The 16,894-nt window shown below is 35.7% G+C and overlaps 1 protein-coding gene and 1 pseudogene across 4 annotated transcripts in view; both read right to left on the bottom strand.

The window, feature by feature from the left end:
• Positions 1 to 16,894, bottom strand: part of LRBA (LPS responsive beige-like anchor protein) — an 891,557-nt gene that overhangs the window by 162,700 nt on the left and 711,963 nt on the right. The window lies entirely within an intron of this gene.
• On the bottom strand, positions 9,337 to 10,520 carry LOC139439271 (conserved oligomeric Golgi complex subunit 6 pseudogene; annotated as a pseudogene).

Below are 16,894 nucleotides of genomic sequence, written 5' to 3'. Positions count from 1 at the left end.
CACTCTTCTTTAGATGTTGCACAGTGTTCTACTAAACTAGGAGTTTCAAAAGGGTTGATTCAGATAGTCCCTCCTGTGTAATAGTTGTTCTGGTAGAGGGACCAATTCCTGGAGAGTCCTACTCCATATTCTCACAATTCCCCAAACATAAGCTTTTAACATATATTGCAGATGATTAAAAAAAAACTAAACTAAACATAAACTTTTGAATTTTTCATTATAGAACAACTAGTTCTGGAAAAAAATAAAGTATTTATTATACAAATAACATTAATCCAATCAGAAATAATTTTAAAAATGCTATAAATATGATTTATTCAATATAAAGGTAAATAATTTCATGACTTTTTATTATTAATTTGCTAAAGTGTGCCTTTAATGAATTTCCACCTTTGAGGAATTCTACTAAAATGTTATATTTTTACTCCATATATCTGTGCTAATGAATAAGAACGTTACATGGAGAGTTGCTCTCCCCAAGCCTTGTTCTACAACAAGGAGGGTCAAGAAGGAATCAATGTTCACATTTTTATGCTCTCCCAAATTTATTTACTTTTCCTTGTTTGTCTCATTACAACACAGCCAGGTTAAGAATGTATTGATGCCACAGATTTGGCTAAACCACAGAATACCAACATTTACCTAAAATATTACCACATAGTCCCTTTGCTCAACTATGTTCGATAGTGCCTCATTTTCTAAGTAGGATAAGAAGGTAGAAGGGGGAAGGAAGTTAGGAACAGGGTAAGAGGGGAGGAGGGTATAATATTCATCAAAATATTTACTTTTCTATATATTGTACAACTAAGACTTCATGTCAAGACTAAGAATCATATATTTGCACATTTTTAGAAAATTCCTAACACCACATTTATTAAAATGCAAACCTGATCATGAAAAAGTGAGTGTGGTTACCTGGTAAAGTTTTCTTCATATTCATCTGGTAAAATAAAATTCACTAACATATGTAAAGTGTTTAGCACAGGAAACGGTACAAAATAGTAGTAAACAAATATTCATACCCAGTGACAACTGGCAAAGTGTAGAGGAAGATATCAAATCACTCTTGCAGTCTGGCATGCTTTCTCCTACCTACATCTACTTATGTAAAAAAATTACGTTCACAGTAAGTGAAAGTAAACTGAATCTGGACAAAGTAAAATCTAATTAGTTAAAAATTACTGGGGAGCTATCGAAAATAAATAGAGCTTCATATAAAGAGTAAACTTATTCCTTTCAAAGAAATTAACAGAATAAAAGTATCAAATACAGAATTTATTTTGAACTGTTCTAATGAATAGATGAAAATAATTTGTCAACAGATTATTTATAGGGAAATAACATGCTAAAGTAGTCTTAAATATGAAACCATTCTATAAACTTTGAATTTGCTAAAATGCTTCTCCACAGTCTGAAAATATTGTTTCATAATCTACTTTAACTGGTGTTTCCTTTAACACTGTGGGTTTTTTTTTCCATTTATGGATTTGTACTGTATCAAAGTTTAGAGCTTTATACCTTTCTTTGTTCCTTATGCATTTATCACCCATGACCTCTCTTACAGTAAGTTTTGTCTCTACTTGTAAGTTACCATTTATTGAACACCTCAAAATAACTCCACAAAGAAGGATTAGCATCTCTATTTTATAAATGAGGAAACAAGTAGAAAGAAGTTATGGTAAGTGTAATGGTCACTATTGTTTTTTGGTCACTGTACATCCATTTCCTCTTCCTTGGTAATTATTATCAATTTTTTTCCTCTGGGGAACTACCCTCTCTCTTTTCTCAGTTTATATACTTAGGGGTGAATTTGAATCTACTCTCAGCTTTAGGCATAAGCCAATAAGTGTGTCACACTCCTAGTCTTAGTGATTAGTTCAGGCATGAGTACATAATGAAATGAGAGTCAATAAAAGAGCTGTTTTCTCTCCCATACATCAAATTGGGGATGTAAAGATGGGAAATTTTGTGCCATAGTCATCTTATAAAAAAGTCTCAGACTCTTGTCTAGTGGCTACATGTATATTTGGGAAGGATACATATTCTACATGTATATTTGGTAAGGATATACTCAGTTTGGGAATGGAGTCAACCCAGAGAAATCCAGAGAAAGCAAGGCCAAGAGATGAGCCCTAGAAACTATGGAAATTAAGCACTAAATTTGTTTTTCTCTAAAAATCAGCCCAGAGAATTTTACATTAGCCACCAAATTTCTTTCTTTGGTTAATACACTATGAGAGAGGTGGTGGACTTGGCCCAGTGGTTAGGGCGTCTGTCTACCACATGGGAGGCCCGCGGTTCAAACCCCGGACCTCCTTGACCCATGTGCAGCTGGCCCATGCGCAGTGCTGATGCGCGCAAGGAGTGCCCTGCCACACAGGGGTGTCCCCCGTGTAGGGGTGTCCCCCGCATAGGGGAGCCCCACGCGCAAGGAGCATGCCCCGTAAGGAGAGCTGCCCAGCGCAAAAGAAAGTGCAGCCTGCCCAAGAATGGTGCCGCACACACGGAGAGCTGACGCAGCAAGAAGATACCACAAAAAGAGACACAGAGTCCTGTGCTGCTGACAACAACAGAAGCGGACAAAGAAGATGCAGCAAATAGACAAAGAGAACAGACAACAGGGGTGGAGTGGGGGGAAGGGGAGAGAAATAAATAAATAAATAAATCTGTAAAAAAAAAAATACACTATGAGTTAGGCTTTTTGTCACTTATAACATATAGTACTAACTGAGTCAGTTTCAGAGTTGGAACTAGAGTTCAGGTCCCTTTATACCTGAAGCTGCATCCTTATCACTGTGGCTTTCCATCTATCCAATGCTCAACTGAAAGCTCTTTGAGGCTAAAAACTGTCTTATTCATATTGTCATGATAAGGTATAACTAGTAGAGACCACATTTAGCATTATGCAACACCCCTGCCTATTCTCCTACTGTCCCTTTGCCCCTTTTTACACTCTCCTTATTTCTACTATGGTATTAATGGATATATATATAAAAAAAGTACTCTTTATCTAGACCAAGCCTCAAAAGCAGAAATGGAACAACTGATATTTCATAGAAATTGTCATGAAAATAGAGCCTTAAATCTTTTAAGGTATAGGACCAAAATTCTTATAATTTTTGCATATTTTTCTCTATCTTATTTGTAGATTTTTCATTTTAATCAGGTTACTAAATAAATGGACAAAACTGTATTTGCTCAAAACAGAAATGATCTCCATTGGTTCTTTTATAAATTCTAAATTAATAAAGAATCAGATTTTGCTCCTGGCCATTTTATGTAAACATGGAAATTCATTACTGAGGCAGGCTAGATTAGGACTCAATAGAAGGATCTGGAACCTGGCAGAAAAACTGCAGCCATTGAACACGTGGCCACAATATCCCACAAGATGGCAACTGGAAGACCCTGAGAGAAACCCCATTGGGAGATTTCCTCCTGAAGCCAGGACAAGCCCCGAATATTCTCCAGGAGTCTTATCATTGGACCCTCCTGGTGGATTGATGGGTGGGATAATCAATCAAAACAGCAAACAGCAGGGACTCCTCTCCTGTCATTAGCAAAGGGGTGGAGTAATTAACAGTTCAAAAAGCAGAGGCAAAGGCTGAAATCCCCCACCCATACCCTTCCACCCCCACCCCTGTTCTTGCCTTTCTTGCCTTTCTCTTTCTTGCCTGGGACAGCACACAAGCAAAACCTGGGCATTTGTAATCTGTACGGGGAAACTGTAGTCTGCAAATCAGCCCTCTTTATCTCTTTTCAGCCTTTCCTCTCTATCTGGGACCCTTACTCTGTAATTTTCTCCCATTTTTCTTCTCTCAGTTCCTTAATAAATTACTGACCTAACTAAACTGGCTTGCTCTTAAAATTCATTTTTTTGTAGCTTAGCCAAGAACCTAGAGGAAATCGGCAACATTATGAAAATAAATCATTGTTACTTTTTAAAAATATTGACAACTTAGATTTTATTTTTTATTTCCTCTAAAACAATATTAATTAAAAATTAAGCTTAATATTTCACTTGAAAATTTACTGATATAAACTTACGTTTTCCTCTTTCTATTTTTATTCACTAACCTCTCCCAATTTTAAGCAAGTAGCCAGACACTTTCTTTTTCAAAGACATTTGAAGGGTCCAGAGCACACGCATCTAGAAGACACTCTCTTTTCCTATACTTTGTGAAAGTCTAAGCATTTAGAGAAGATGATGTTAGTTGTCCAGGAAGAGGAGTGTTAAAAGTAAAGAAAGGAAAAGAAGAGAACATTTTCCCCAAGACTGAGGTAAAGTGGGGGCAGGACAAGGTTCTCAAAAGTACCAGTTTTCTTTCAGCCTGTGGGGAGAAACACAGAATGTACAGGTTAGGCAGGAACTGAAGATGGGGAGTAGTGATCAAAGTCACTACTTGCCCACCCAGTTCCTTAGTCTGAGTTAGATAAAGGAACTCCCTTCCGACTCATGCAGTCCTGAGGGAACACCGGCTAGATTTCAGCTCCTGTTTCTTCCCTGAGTCAAGTTACCTAACGTAGAGAACAATCTTTCCAACTGTACTTGGTGAATATGCCCTATGCACTAGGGAAGTTAAACTGGTGGCACCAGGACTTTTGGCATAGCCAAATATTTCTTAATCCAAGCTTGATATAACCTCAGAGTCACCTGCCTCCAAAAGAACATGTGGTTTAGCAAATAAGGATATATGTCTGATGAACCCAGATGGACTAAAGATGTGAGGACCAATTTTCTAGATACCACGGAAGACTGGATTCTCATTCACACTTTGAGGAAAGGAGGTCCCCATACTACCCCGCTAAAGACTACAAAAGAATGTACCACCAGCCTAGTAATAGGAAGGTTTGAATTCAGATTGTGCCATTTCTTATACACTTGAATTGGTGGTTACAAATTTATATATATTTCAATAATGATTAAAAAAACTATAAATATATCAACTGATATTACATATCAAGGAAACAAAATGGTAGGAAGTATTTACTATGAGGAGAAATAGAAATAGAATGTAAATGTTACCAATTTATTAAAAGATTTAACTTTATAAGAAGTTAATTTATTTAACTGGTTATTTGATTTAAGCCCTAATCATTTATGAAGGGTAATATAACACATCACTATCATGAAAAAACATTTATTTAGTTCTTACTCTTTGCAAAGAACTGTGTTAGGATTTGGGATATAAAGAAATGGATTTTTTCCCCCTCCCTGAAGAAGTGAGATTTAAGCTGGCAAATAAGAGAGAAGAGGTACACTTATTGAAGACAAATAGGTTGTAGAAACAAACAGCACCTAGGAGTTCAAAGGAGAAAATATTTAAACGTTGGGGTAGTCAGTAAAAGTTTTAGGGAAAAGAATATAATACACTGTAATTCCCTAATATAGCACTCATCACATTGCATTTTAAGTATCTGCTTGCATGTACCACACACTAAATTGAAGGCCCTGCATGACTGAGGACTTTGTTTCTTGGTCATCATTACAACCCAAAATCTATTTACAGTGTATGACACATATTAGGGATTCAGTAAAAATCTGCTGAATGAATGATTGCAAAACGGTATTTAAACTGAAAGTTAAATAAAAACAGGGGAAAGACTAAAATAGTCCTGAAAAGGGCAATAGTTTAAGAAGAAGTAAAGAGACTGAAATGTATATATCATTGTTCCCAATGATCAATGAATTACAATTTAATTGATTTAAAGAGGGATATAAAATGGGCTGAGGAAAAAAGCTGGAAAAGTAGATAGGGTCAAACTGTGGAAAGTCTTGAATGCCAAGCTACAAAGTTTAGCCTTTTTTCCAGGAGGAAAAAAAAAACATTCTTTTTCTATTAGCAAATATTTAAAAAGAACATGATAATTTTAGCTTCTTGCTTCCTGCTTCTGTGGCTTTCTCTCTCTTTGTCTGAATTTCAGTCCATTTACAAAGGATTCCAGGAATGGGATTAAGACCAATCCTACTGAGATGGGCCATAACTTAAATTAAGTAACCTTATCAAAAGGTCCTACTTACAATGGGGTCACATTCACAGGAATAGATAAAATTTAAAAACATGTTTTTCTGGGGTTCATACGGCTTCAACCATCACACCCTCTTACTATGAAATAAAATGCTATCCTCAACTGAAGTGTACCAATACATGACAAAATAAATTAGTAAGTATATATATATATATATATATATATATATATATATATATATAGACTGTTTCACTGTCACTGTGGATGATGACAGCATTCAAGTTCTACAGTAGAATCCCATCTTATATAAAAGCATCTTCCCAAGAACCATGCTTTGATATAATTCCAAATATTAGTTTAAAATTATCTCCTCTGACAGATGAAATTTAGTTGACAAAGATGATGTCCTTTTAATACTTTTTTTAAATTTATGAGGTACCAGGGATTGAACCCAGGACTTTGTACATGTGAAGCCAGCCCTCAATCACTGAACTACATCTGGGTCCCAATGAGAGTTGTTTTTTTTCATTTGTTTCTTTGTTTGTATGTTTTTAGGAGACACCAGGGATCAAACTCAGGACCTCGTACATGGGGAGCAGGCGTTCAACCACTTGAACTACATCTGCCCCTTCTAATACTTTTAATGCACATTTACAAACTTGAGTATGTTTTATGTTTATCAGAACAGAACATTTAGCCCTAGATAAAAAACACGTTCAGCAATTATTAAAAACATCAATGGAAAATAAGTAAACAACACTGACAGAAGATAGAGATACACACAATTTACATTTTCTTTTGATTTGCTGACAAATTTAATCTTTATCACATAATTAGACAGATGGGACTTAAAGACAGGTAACATGGTAAAAATGTAGTGTATCATCTCCTAAAGTAAAAATTTGAAAGGTTCATGCAAAGGTTATACCACAGTTCAGGGTAAGCCCATTGTTGTGATCACAAATCCCAAGGCTTTCATGGCATAATGACAAGGACTGGATGTGACCACAATAATACTTTAGTTTTCTTTAGGGTATATTCCCCACTGATATGAACAGCCTCTGTAAACTGGCTGTAAAATTCTTCTGATAGTTATCAATTCTATCCACTGAACTGTAACTATAATTTCAGTAATATCTGGGCAACCATGCCAAATACTAATCTATTAATCCAAAAGAAACAAGAAAAATCAAACAGAAATAAAGATGATACTTCAGAGCTAAAGTTAAATTTTTATTTTAATAATCTTACTAAAATGCAAAATCTAAACAACTCACAAAAATAAATGTAATATAGCAAGGCAACTCATTTAATGTTCATTGCTTTGGGGACTTTGATAAAAAGATGTGAAAGCAAAATCTTAGCTTTTAACCACTAGAAAAATGTTTTATGAAGGATGAAAGTTATAAAAAAAAAAGGTTTCTTTCTTTTTTACTTTTACATTTTATTTGAGAAAACCAGGTAAAAATGAGAAATTCATTTTTTCTAGAAATTAAGCATTCATTAATGGAAAGGTGTCTTTTTTCACAGTACAAATAAATTAAATAATTAAAGCATTTGATTTATATCACACTTTATATTCTATATTTTATATGTCAACCATATTCATTGAGGGGTAAAGACTAAAAATAGATTTATACCAAAACAAATGAGATATAATTGTTCTCATTCCAAAATAATTTTATTAGTATAATTATAAACTGCAGATAGGTAAATGGCTATGTACTGTAAATGCTAATTTTATGTTAGCACTTTTCAAAATATTTTAACCTCATCAAGTTTCTATCTTGGGCCTCAGTTTTGTCATTCATAATTTAGGGACTTATTACCTCTTTTTATAGATTAACCAGAAGTGAAGATATGCTAGTAAGAATTTTCCCAGCAACCTTGCACAAAGGCAAGTCACAAGCACATTGAGATTTATGTTTTAAAAACATGGTGATTTTTGAAACATAGGGTGAAATTCTAAAGTCAGAGCCCCAATCACTGTTTGTAAGGGGCCACCCTGCAGGCAGATGCTCTGTCTACCAGTGACTGTTCCTCCAGCAATTTTTCCCTAGTGTTGGAGGAGGTCATCAATTCTTTGGTTTGAACACTAGATAAAATTTGTAGTTGATTGGATTTAGGGTCCAAATTGTATGACAAACACCTATCTTTAAATACTAGACTGGCACAAACATAGGATGCTCACACTCCAAGAGGCATGTAGCATCCAAAACTCACTGAAAGATCTAATCTATGCCTTGAGCCCAGATCAGGGGATCTCAGAGTGGAGCCCAATCAATTCAAATTACTTTTCTCTTTATTCTTTTGTCTCAAGGTATACTTAAAATTGCATAAAAATGTGTATCGTTGGGAAGCGGACTTGGCCCAATGGATAGGGTGTCTGCCTACCACATGGGAGGTCCGCGGTTCAAACCCCGGGTCTCCTTGACCTGTGTGGAGCTGGCCCATGCACAGTGCTGATGCGCACATGGAGTGCCGTGCCACACAGGGGTGTCCCCCACACAGGGGAGCCCCATGTGCAAGAAGTGCACCCATAAGGAGAGTCGCCCAGCGCGAAGGAAAGTGCAGCCTGCCCAGGAATGGCACCGCACACGCTGAGAGCTGACAGAGCAAGACGGATGCAACAAAAAGAAACACAGATTCCCGGGGCCGCTGATAAGGATAGAAATGGTCACAGAAGAACACACAGCAAATGGACACAGAGAGCAGACAACTTGGGGGGGGGGGGAGAAAGGGAGAGAAATAAAAAATAAATCTTTAAAAAAAAAGTGTGTATAGTTAATTATGCTGTTTCCTAAAGTAAAATAGGAGATTTACAGCTATGTACATCAGCAGCACAATCTGCTGTTAGAGACATGGGCCAGCTTAAAGAAAAGTGACTAAATATTTCTACTCACATTAATAACTAATAAGAAAGTAAATGAATCTTTAGGTAAAGGGACATTTTATTGGGTTATATCCTGAATACTATTAATTCTTATGCTTAGACAAATTTTTTCATGTGCCATTAATTTAGAACTAATCTAGTAAAAAAAAATTCTTTGAACCTCTCTTGTACCGGTTTTTCCCACACATGTAAGTTCTAGAATAGAGAGGGAACTGCAGATGGATGGAGAGGTGAATAGCAGAAAGCAGAGATGTTCCAGCCCCATTACAGAACAACCCTAACCAAGGTCGACATAGGTCACTCACTCACACATTTGGTGACCAAAGCAAAAAAATTATTGAGACCAACGATCTTAGGATACAAAGAAAATCCTAAGTATCAAATTTCAGTGTAAAGGTTAATAGACTAAAACACAAGAAAACCTTCAGTGTTTTAGGGACAACATATTCCACTAACACAATCAAGTAAGATAATCAGGAGAGAAGTGTCTGCACTTTTCGTAGCGATGGATGCAGAATGCTCTCTGGATCTCTCTACTCACTGGCTGGATTCATCACAGCTGCACACACTTCCCTGGAGGCTCTGCAGACCAATATTGTGGATGGACTCTTTCATGATCTGGTCTTTCACTGTGGCACTTAGAAGAGAGTTTAGCTGTGGCATAAACAGTTTTCCTGGAGCTGGCAGATAATGAACAAACTGAACTACTGCAGCCTTCAGTGCCAAAGAATTCAGGATGGGCAAATAAGCTCATTGGCCCTATTCAGAATAGGTCTATGCTGACGTACAGTGTTATAGCTGTAACTCAAGTCAACTCTAGTTAAAACATAAGATGCTTGCTCATTTATAAGTGTGTCCAAATATGCTTTAATTTGAAACTGTAGCATTTCCAGATGCCTGTCAGGGAATTCAAACAGAGCTAAATATTGTCTTCATAATAGAGAGTTGAGCATGAACGTGGCCATGTCGGTGGAGCCTAAATTGCTAGCTGAGATGGTGCACATCTGGAGGAGAAGGTCCAGGACATAGGATAAAACCTGCACAAAATCAGCTTAACGAGCATCTAATGGAATGACTGAAGAATCATGAGATGCCAAAACTTCATGCACCAACATGAATGTTTGATTTAATGCAGAACTTGGTCCAAGATCAGGTGAAGGGAGTTCAACCCTGTCCATTAATTTACTTACATAAAGACTCAAGCTATTGAAGAATATTCTTTTGTTTAGTAAATGCATTTCTTCAATGGTAGCCAACAATGTAGTCTGTGCTATTTTCAACAATGTCACTAATTCTACAATGGTAGAACTTGAGCAAATTAGAAATTTCATTTAATAAACCTGTCCCAGGTTCAGCAACTATTACTTATTCAAATCAAACCTTTACAGGTCTTCACACACCCATGCTGATATGCCCTGCAACTTTCTAAATGTTTTCTTCAACATCTTGTGTAGCTACATGCTTTAAGAGAACTTCAAGGTGTTCCTACTTAAAAGCAGTAGCTTTATGGAGCCAAGTCGGCATATCTCCCATATACCTTAAAGGGTCCTGGGAATGCATTTCAATGGGCATTTGTGTACCTCCTGGGTCCCCTCTCAGGAGCACATTAATAAAATTCATGAACAACTATACTTCTGGCAGTGCCAAATTCATATAAAGTGAATCATTTTAACCATTTTTAAAGTACCACTTTAATGGCATTAATTACAGTCACAGTGCAGTGCTATCATAGCCTCCATCATCCCAAACAGAAACTCTGTGCATATTAAATAATAACTCCCCATTCCCATCTTCACTGTCCCCCTCACACTCCTGATATCTGCTAAATAAAATAGTAATTTTAAATGAACTGCATATCTAAAGGTGTTTTTTATTTTGTTTTGTTTTTAAGTACAAATGTTATTTTTTTCTTTGGGAAAGAAAAACATAACAGTACTTTTTTCAATTACAGAAGGGAAAAAACTATAAGCCTTTCAGACAGCCCCATTAAATATTGTCTATTTTTGGATATTACAAAAGTGATATTTCAAATGCATTAAAGTAAGGAAAAGTCATGGATTACAAGCTGGTAGATAATAAATAGTCTACTTCAAACTGACGGTGGAGGAACTAATTGGCTTTGAGTACTGTCTATTTAACTTACTAACCACATTTAAATTAACTTAATTTCTGTGACCCTTACTCAACTCAATCGTCCTTTCTAAATCACAGGGTTGTTTTATAGGCAAATATGAGATAATACAGAATTCTACATAAACAAAATGTCTTGAAATCTAAAGGCTGCCAATGCAATATACCAGAAATGTGTTGGCTTTTATAATGGGAATTTATTAGGTTAAAAACTTACAGTTCTGGGGAGCAGGTATAGCTCATGGTTGAGCATGTGCTTCCCATGTATGAGGTCCCAGATTCAATCCCCAGTACCTCCTCAAAAAAAAAAACAACCACCCAGATCTGAGGCTGTGAAAGTGTCCAAATCAAGAAATCAAGGCAACATCAAGAGATGCTATCTCACCAAATGGCACTTGTGGGTAATCAGGCACATGGCAGCATCACCTAAAGATACTTTCTCTCAGATCTTAGCTGTGGGTGTTCAAACACATGGGAGGGCACAAACCCAGTCTGCTCTCCTCCAGGCCTGGTCTCTTCCACTTCAAGCCACTCCTAGCCTTTTGGGGCCTCTTTCTGTGCCGCTGTTTCCAGCCTCTGGCCTCTAGCACCTCTCCTGTCTCTGAGGGTTTTTTCCCTACATCTGTACTTTTTAGTCCTCCATTTATGAAGAACTCACAACTTTACAGTTGCCCAAAGATCCTACTTACAATGGGTCTCATATCCACAGGAATGGATTAACTTTAAGAACACACTTTTCTGGAGCCATATAGCTTCAACCCATCACATATAAGATCTTATTATTACTACTAATATAACTACCATTATCATGAGATCTAATAAAAAGGATGTTGCTTTAATTTTACTTTCTTTTAGCATTTTAAAAATACAGACTTAATTTACCTAATTATCAAAGTCTACAGGTCACTCACTGAGTTATACCATACATGTTAGCATTTAACATAATTCCAAGAGCATGTAACAGAATTTACTTGTAAAAATACATGCCCCCAAATATGTGAGACACAGTAATTCCTATTAAATAACTATCACATTTAAAGCAACTTATTATTTTTTATTAGCAATGACAGAAAGACTTAACATGTCTCTCAATATATAATGAAGAGCCTCAATATTTTATAGTTTTCTCTTTTGCCTCCAACAATTTTTCACTTTCACAACTGAAACCGACATTTTAAAATACTGGGCCACTTGTTCTAGGTTTCCTATTTTCAAGGAAACTATAATTTGGGAGGAGATTAAGCATTAATAATGTATCACAGAGAAGACATAAATAAAACACTCACCTTACATCCTTTCTGGAACAAATACATGGGAGAAACAGCTAAAATGATTCTGAACATTAATGAACACAGTCACCCTATGTTTTTTTTTTTTTAGTGAACAAAAATATCATAAGATGACCAGTCAAAAAGCAAATCACATTTTATAAACAGGAAGATGAGATTTTCTGAGTACTTTAAAAGTAATTTTCTTTTTTACCTGTACCGTACAGAGATAGCGTAAGAAAAATATTCATTGTTTCAAGTAATTTTTATCAAAGAATAAAAAAGCATTCATTGTAGGTATTAGTACAAACTTCAATACTGAAAAATATTAGGACATGGATTCATCATTCTTTAATAAATGAAGAAGGAGCTAAAGAGATGCAGTTAAATTAAAAAGTCTGCAAATCATGCATAAATTATGTATAAAAGCAAGCATGAACAGATATATAGTTCATTTAGACTGGGGACATTTTATATTGTTAAGAGAGAGGTGAGACAAGTTGAACTAATTCTGTTGTGGGTATAATTGACGAAAGCAGAGACTGGTAGAAAAAGGGAGGCTGATTAAAAAAATGGAGGATTGCATGAGCTAGAAATGTGCAAAGACACTATGGCAAAGGATGAAATTTTTATTTTCTTTTAGCATTTTTAAAATTCTGAAATATTAAAAATTAAGTAGGAAATCTGGAAGAATGATATAAATATTTTTACTAAGAAAATTTTTTACTAAGAAAATTAAATCAAAGTTTAATTTTTGTTTTTGTGTAAATGCATCAAGAAATATATTTCCAGCAGTTATGTTCGCTTAACTGTAGCTAAACACTTTCTTATAAAGTGCTATAAATGCTATCAGTATCCATGTAATGTATTAATATGGTAGAAGATATGCTGTTTCTAAAATAGGAGGAAAAAGGAACCTAATTTATCTTCAGATTGTAAACCCATGCGGTTTCTGAGCTAGTAAAGGGCAAGTCAAAGGTATCATGTTTCATAAATCACACAAGGTGCAAATAAAACTATTTTATGATGGCCTCCATTTTGTATTATTATTTAAATTGCATGTGTACACTTATACTTTCAAGGGTTAACTTTTAAAGCTAAAATTAATTCAAATAATATTACTACATGGTCATTTTATTTTTTAGAAATCTCTTAGGATTTAGAAATCCTTTTAGGATTTTAGAAATCTCTTAGGATTTAATTGCATTCTATTTAATTTAAAGCAATGTGGACCCTACTAATTCATAACAATATAAATTTTACATTCATCACTAACAATACACAATAAATTATAAATAGTTTTTTAAACTGAATATTACCAATGAGGAGATGTCTATGTAGGGCTTGTCTTGTAAAACTATAAACAATAAATATTCTTAATTGTAAAAATGTAGAAAATTGAATCATTAACAACTCTTGGTCAGTAGACAATATTCAACTACCAGTTCTCTCACAGATAGGAAAGCCCTTTCTAAAATATGAGATGTTAGTAGCCCCTTTTCTGTGTGGAGCACACATCCATTTGGGTTTGCTGTGCCCTTCTGGTTAGAATGGTCTTATGCCGTCCTCTTTCTTCCCTGATTCCTCTTCTTACTGACCTCATTATATTTATTCATTTAAATATTTTACTGAATGCCAAAAAAATGCAAGGCATTGTTCTAAATGCTGAGGTTACAAAGTGAGGGAGACATAAATAAGCATATATATATAAATATATAAGCAACTTGTATGTATCATGTCAGACTGTGACAAGTGCTATGTGGAAAAACAAAACAAGATAAGGGGATAGAGAATGATGGGGGCTGGGGTGGTGGTATTTTAGAGAAGGTATTTTGGGAAGGTCACTCTGAGGAGGACAGTTGAGCAGAGACCTGAATCAAATAAGGGAAAGAGCCAAGCAAATACATGGGGGGAAGTTGGTTCAGGCAGAGAGAACATTATATGTAAAGCCACCAAACAGGAGTATGCTTGGCATTTTTGTAAAGGAACAACAATAAAGGCAAGTAATGCTGTGGTAGAGTAATAATGAAGAATCAGAAAGGTAGCCAGATTAGACAGGGAGGGCCTCAGTGACTACTGTAAGAAGTTGAATTTTGTTCTAAGTGAGATGAGAAGTCATTGGAGAGATTGGAGCACAGGAATATGATCACTTTTGATGCTGTGTGAAGAAAACATTGCATGGGGAACAGTTGAAGTGAGAAATTATAGTCACCTGGGATAGAGCACTAATGGCGGATGGGTGATTGGTCATATTACGAATATATTCCACAGATTGAGAAGGTGGGATGTGGAGTGTGGAAAAGGAGGAATCGATGATTCTACACTTTCTGGCCTGAGTAAACTGGGTAAATGGTGATGTATTTACTGAGATGGCAAACAGTGGGGGGAGAATGTAATTTTTATATGATTGGGGAAGGGGTAGGCAAAGAGGAGAATCCAGAGTTTGTTTTTGGCATGTTCCATTTAAGATGGCCATGAATTCTCAAAAAGACCTGGATATATGAATCTGGAATTCAGGGGAGAGCCATGAAACAAGATTGCTCAAAGAATCCAAGGAACAAGTATAGATATAGAAGAGGTCTACAGAATAAGCCCTAAGGTACTCCAATTTAGGGGCTGGAAGAAAATCTTACAAGGAGAGAGGTCAACTGTTTATATAATGTTAACAAATGAAGTAAGATAAGAACTGAAATTTACATTGCATTTGACAACATGGAAGTTGACCATCAGTGACTCTAAGACTGGTTTCATTGAAGTGGTGGAGAAAAAAGCTTGATTAGCGTGAGCTCAATAGACAATAGGAACCAAGGAAGGGGACACCAAAAGAAGAGACAATACTTTAGAGAAGTTCTACATAAGTACCATCCATTATTCCTTCTTATCCTATGTGCCAGTGGCAATGAAGGTTAGGTTCAAATTTTCAACTAGTAGATGGTAGTTAAAACATGGTAGTCATACATTTGCTCTACAAACTGCTTCATTATAATTCACAGCATATTACTCACCTAGGCACCCCATCTAAAGAATCATCTTTATGACTTCTTGTCTCTTACAGTCAACCAACTGACAAATCCTGGAGAATTTGACCATCTTGAATGTTAGCCTCCTAACATTTCTCCATTTATCCAGCTCTCTTTGTCTTTCCTCTGGATCAATTTCTCATTCTGCTACCAAATCATTACATACTTCTGCTTAAAAAATCTGAAATTCCACCTTACTGTCTATAGCAGGAATTGGCTAACGATAACCCAGGGGCCAAATTCAGCCTATGACCTGTTTTTGTAAATAAAGTTTTGTTGGAAGATAGTCATGCTCATTTGTTTACAATGTCTGTACTTGCTTGTGTGCTACAATAGTAGCATATCTGTTACAGAGACTACTGTATGGACTGTAAAGCCAAAAATATTTACCCAGAAAAGTTTCCTGAAGTGGCCTATAGATTTAAGCCAAATATCTTTAGAATGTTACTGAGGGCCTTCATATTATACTCCAACTGCCTTTCCATTTCATATGCCACTCTCATTTTCTGTTTGCTATACACAAGCACATCAGACCAATAAGGATCTCTCAATGTGCCAAGCATTTTCTCTGATTTTTGTTCATATCATTTCCCTTGCTCAAAATACCTTCCTCTTTCCACTAAATCATTAATTTAACAAATATTTATTTAGTGTGTACTTTGTGCCAGCACTATTCTAAACTCTGGGGATAAACCAAAGAGCAAAACAGTTCCAAATGCATGCTCTCAAGGCGCTAACGTTCTAGTAGAAAAAGACAACATAAACAAACGAATAAGTATAATGTACAGTGTGTCAGATGGTGAATGAGACAAAGAAAAAAAGGTTGTGAGAAGTAAGTAAAAATGCAAGGGGTAATTTTAAATAAGGAGCTCAGAGAAATCATTACTAAATAGGTGACATTTGAGTAAAGACCTGAAAGCAGTGAAAGAGGGGATATCTTGAGGAAATTTTCCAGGTAAAGGTAAAAGTAAAAGGAAAAGTAAAAGCAAAGGTCCTGAGGTGGTAAGACAGAGTATTTGAAGAATAGCACGGATGGCCAGTTTAGCAAGAACAGAGTAAGCAAGGTACAAACAGTATAAAAAGAGGTCAAGTGGTAATAGGATTTTAGAAGTGGGAGGTGTAATGTACAGGGAGTTGCACTGAAGGATTATAGCTTTTACTTGCAAATGGGAAAACATTTACTAAGATTGGGAAGACTGAGAGAGTAGGTTTGAAGGAGGGGAGATCAAGAAATCAGTTTTGAACATGTTAAGTGTGAGATACATTTAGTATATTTAAATGGAGATGTCAAGAAGGAAATGTATCAGGGGAAATATACAGTCTAGAGATATAAATTTGGGAAATTTGTTAGATTCACTCTCACCCTGTAAGGTACAGATCAAATGTCATTTACTCTATGTCATTCCCAACCCTACCTCCCCCTGTCAGAATTAATTTGTTTTTATCTTATCATAACACTTATCACTGTCTGACTTGTATTAGAAATGGTTTTATATGTATCTGCTTTCTCATCTGCTGAGATACAAGAAGTCAAGAACTATGCTTATCTTATTATTTTAACCCAAGTGCTCTCTACTATATATTGTATATAATAAATAATCAATAAATTCTAG

Source organism: Dasypus novemcinctus, chromosome 1 (assembly GCF_030445035.2).
Source record: "Dasypus novemcinctus isolate mDasNov1 chromosome 1, mDasNov1.1.hap2, whole genome shotgun sequence".
Classification (NCBI taxonomy): domain Eukaryota; kingdom Metazoa; phylum Chordata; class Mammalia; order Cingulata; family Dasypodidae; genus Dasypus; species Dasypus novemcinctus.
Note: the sequence above shows the minus strand (reverse complement) of the source record. Positions and strands in the feature narration are given on the sequence as shown.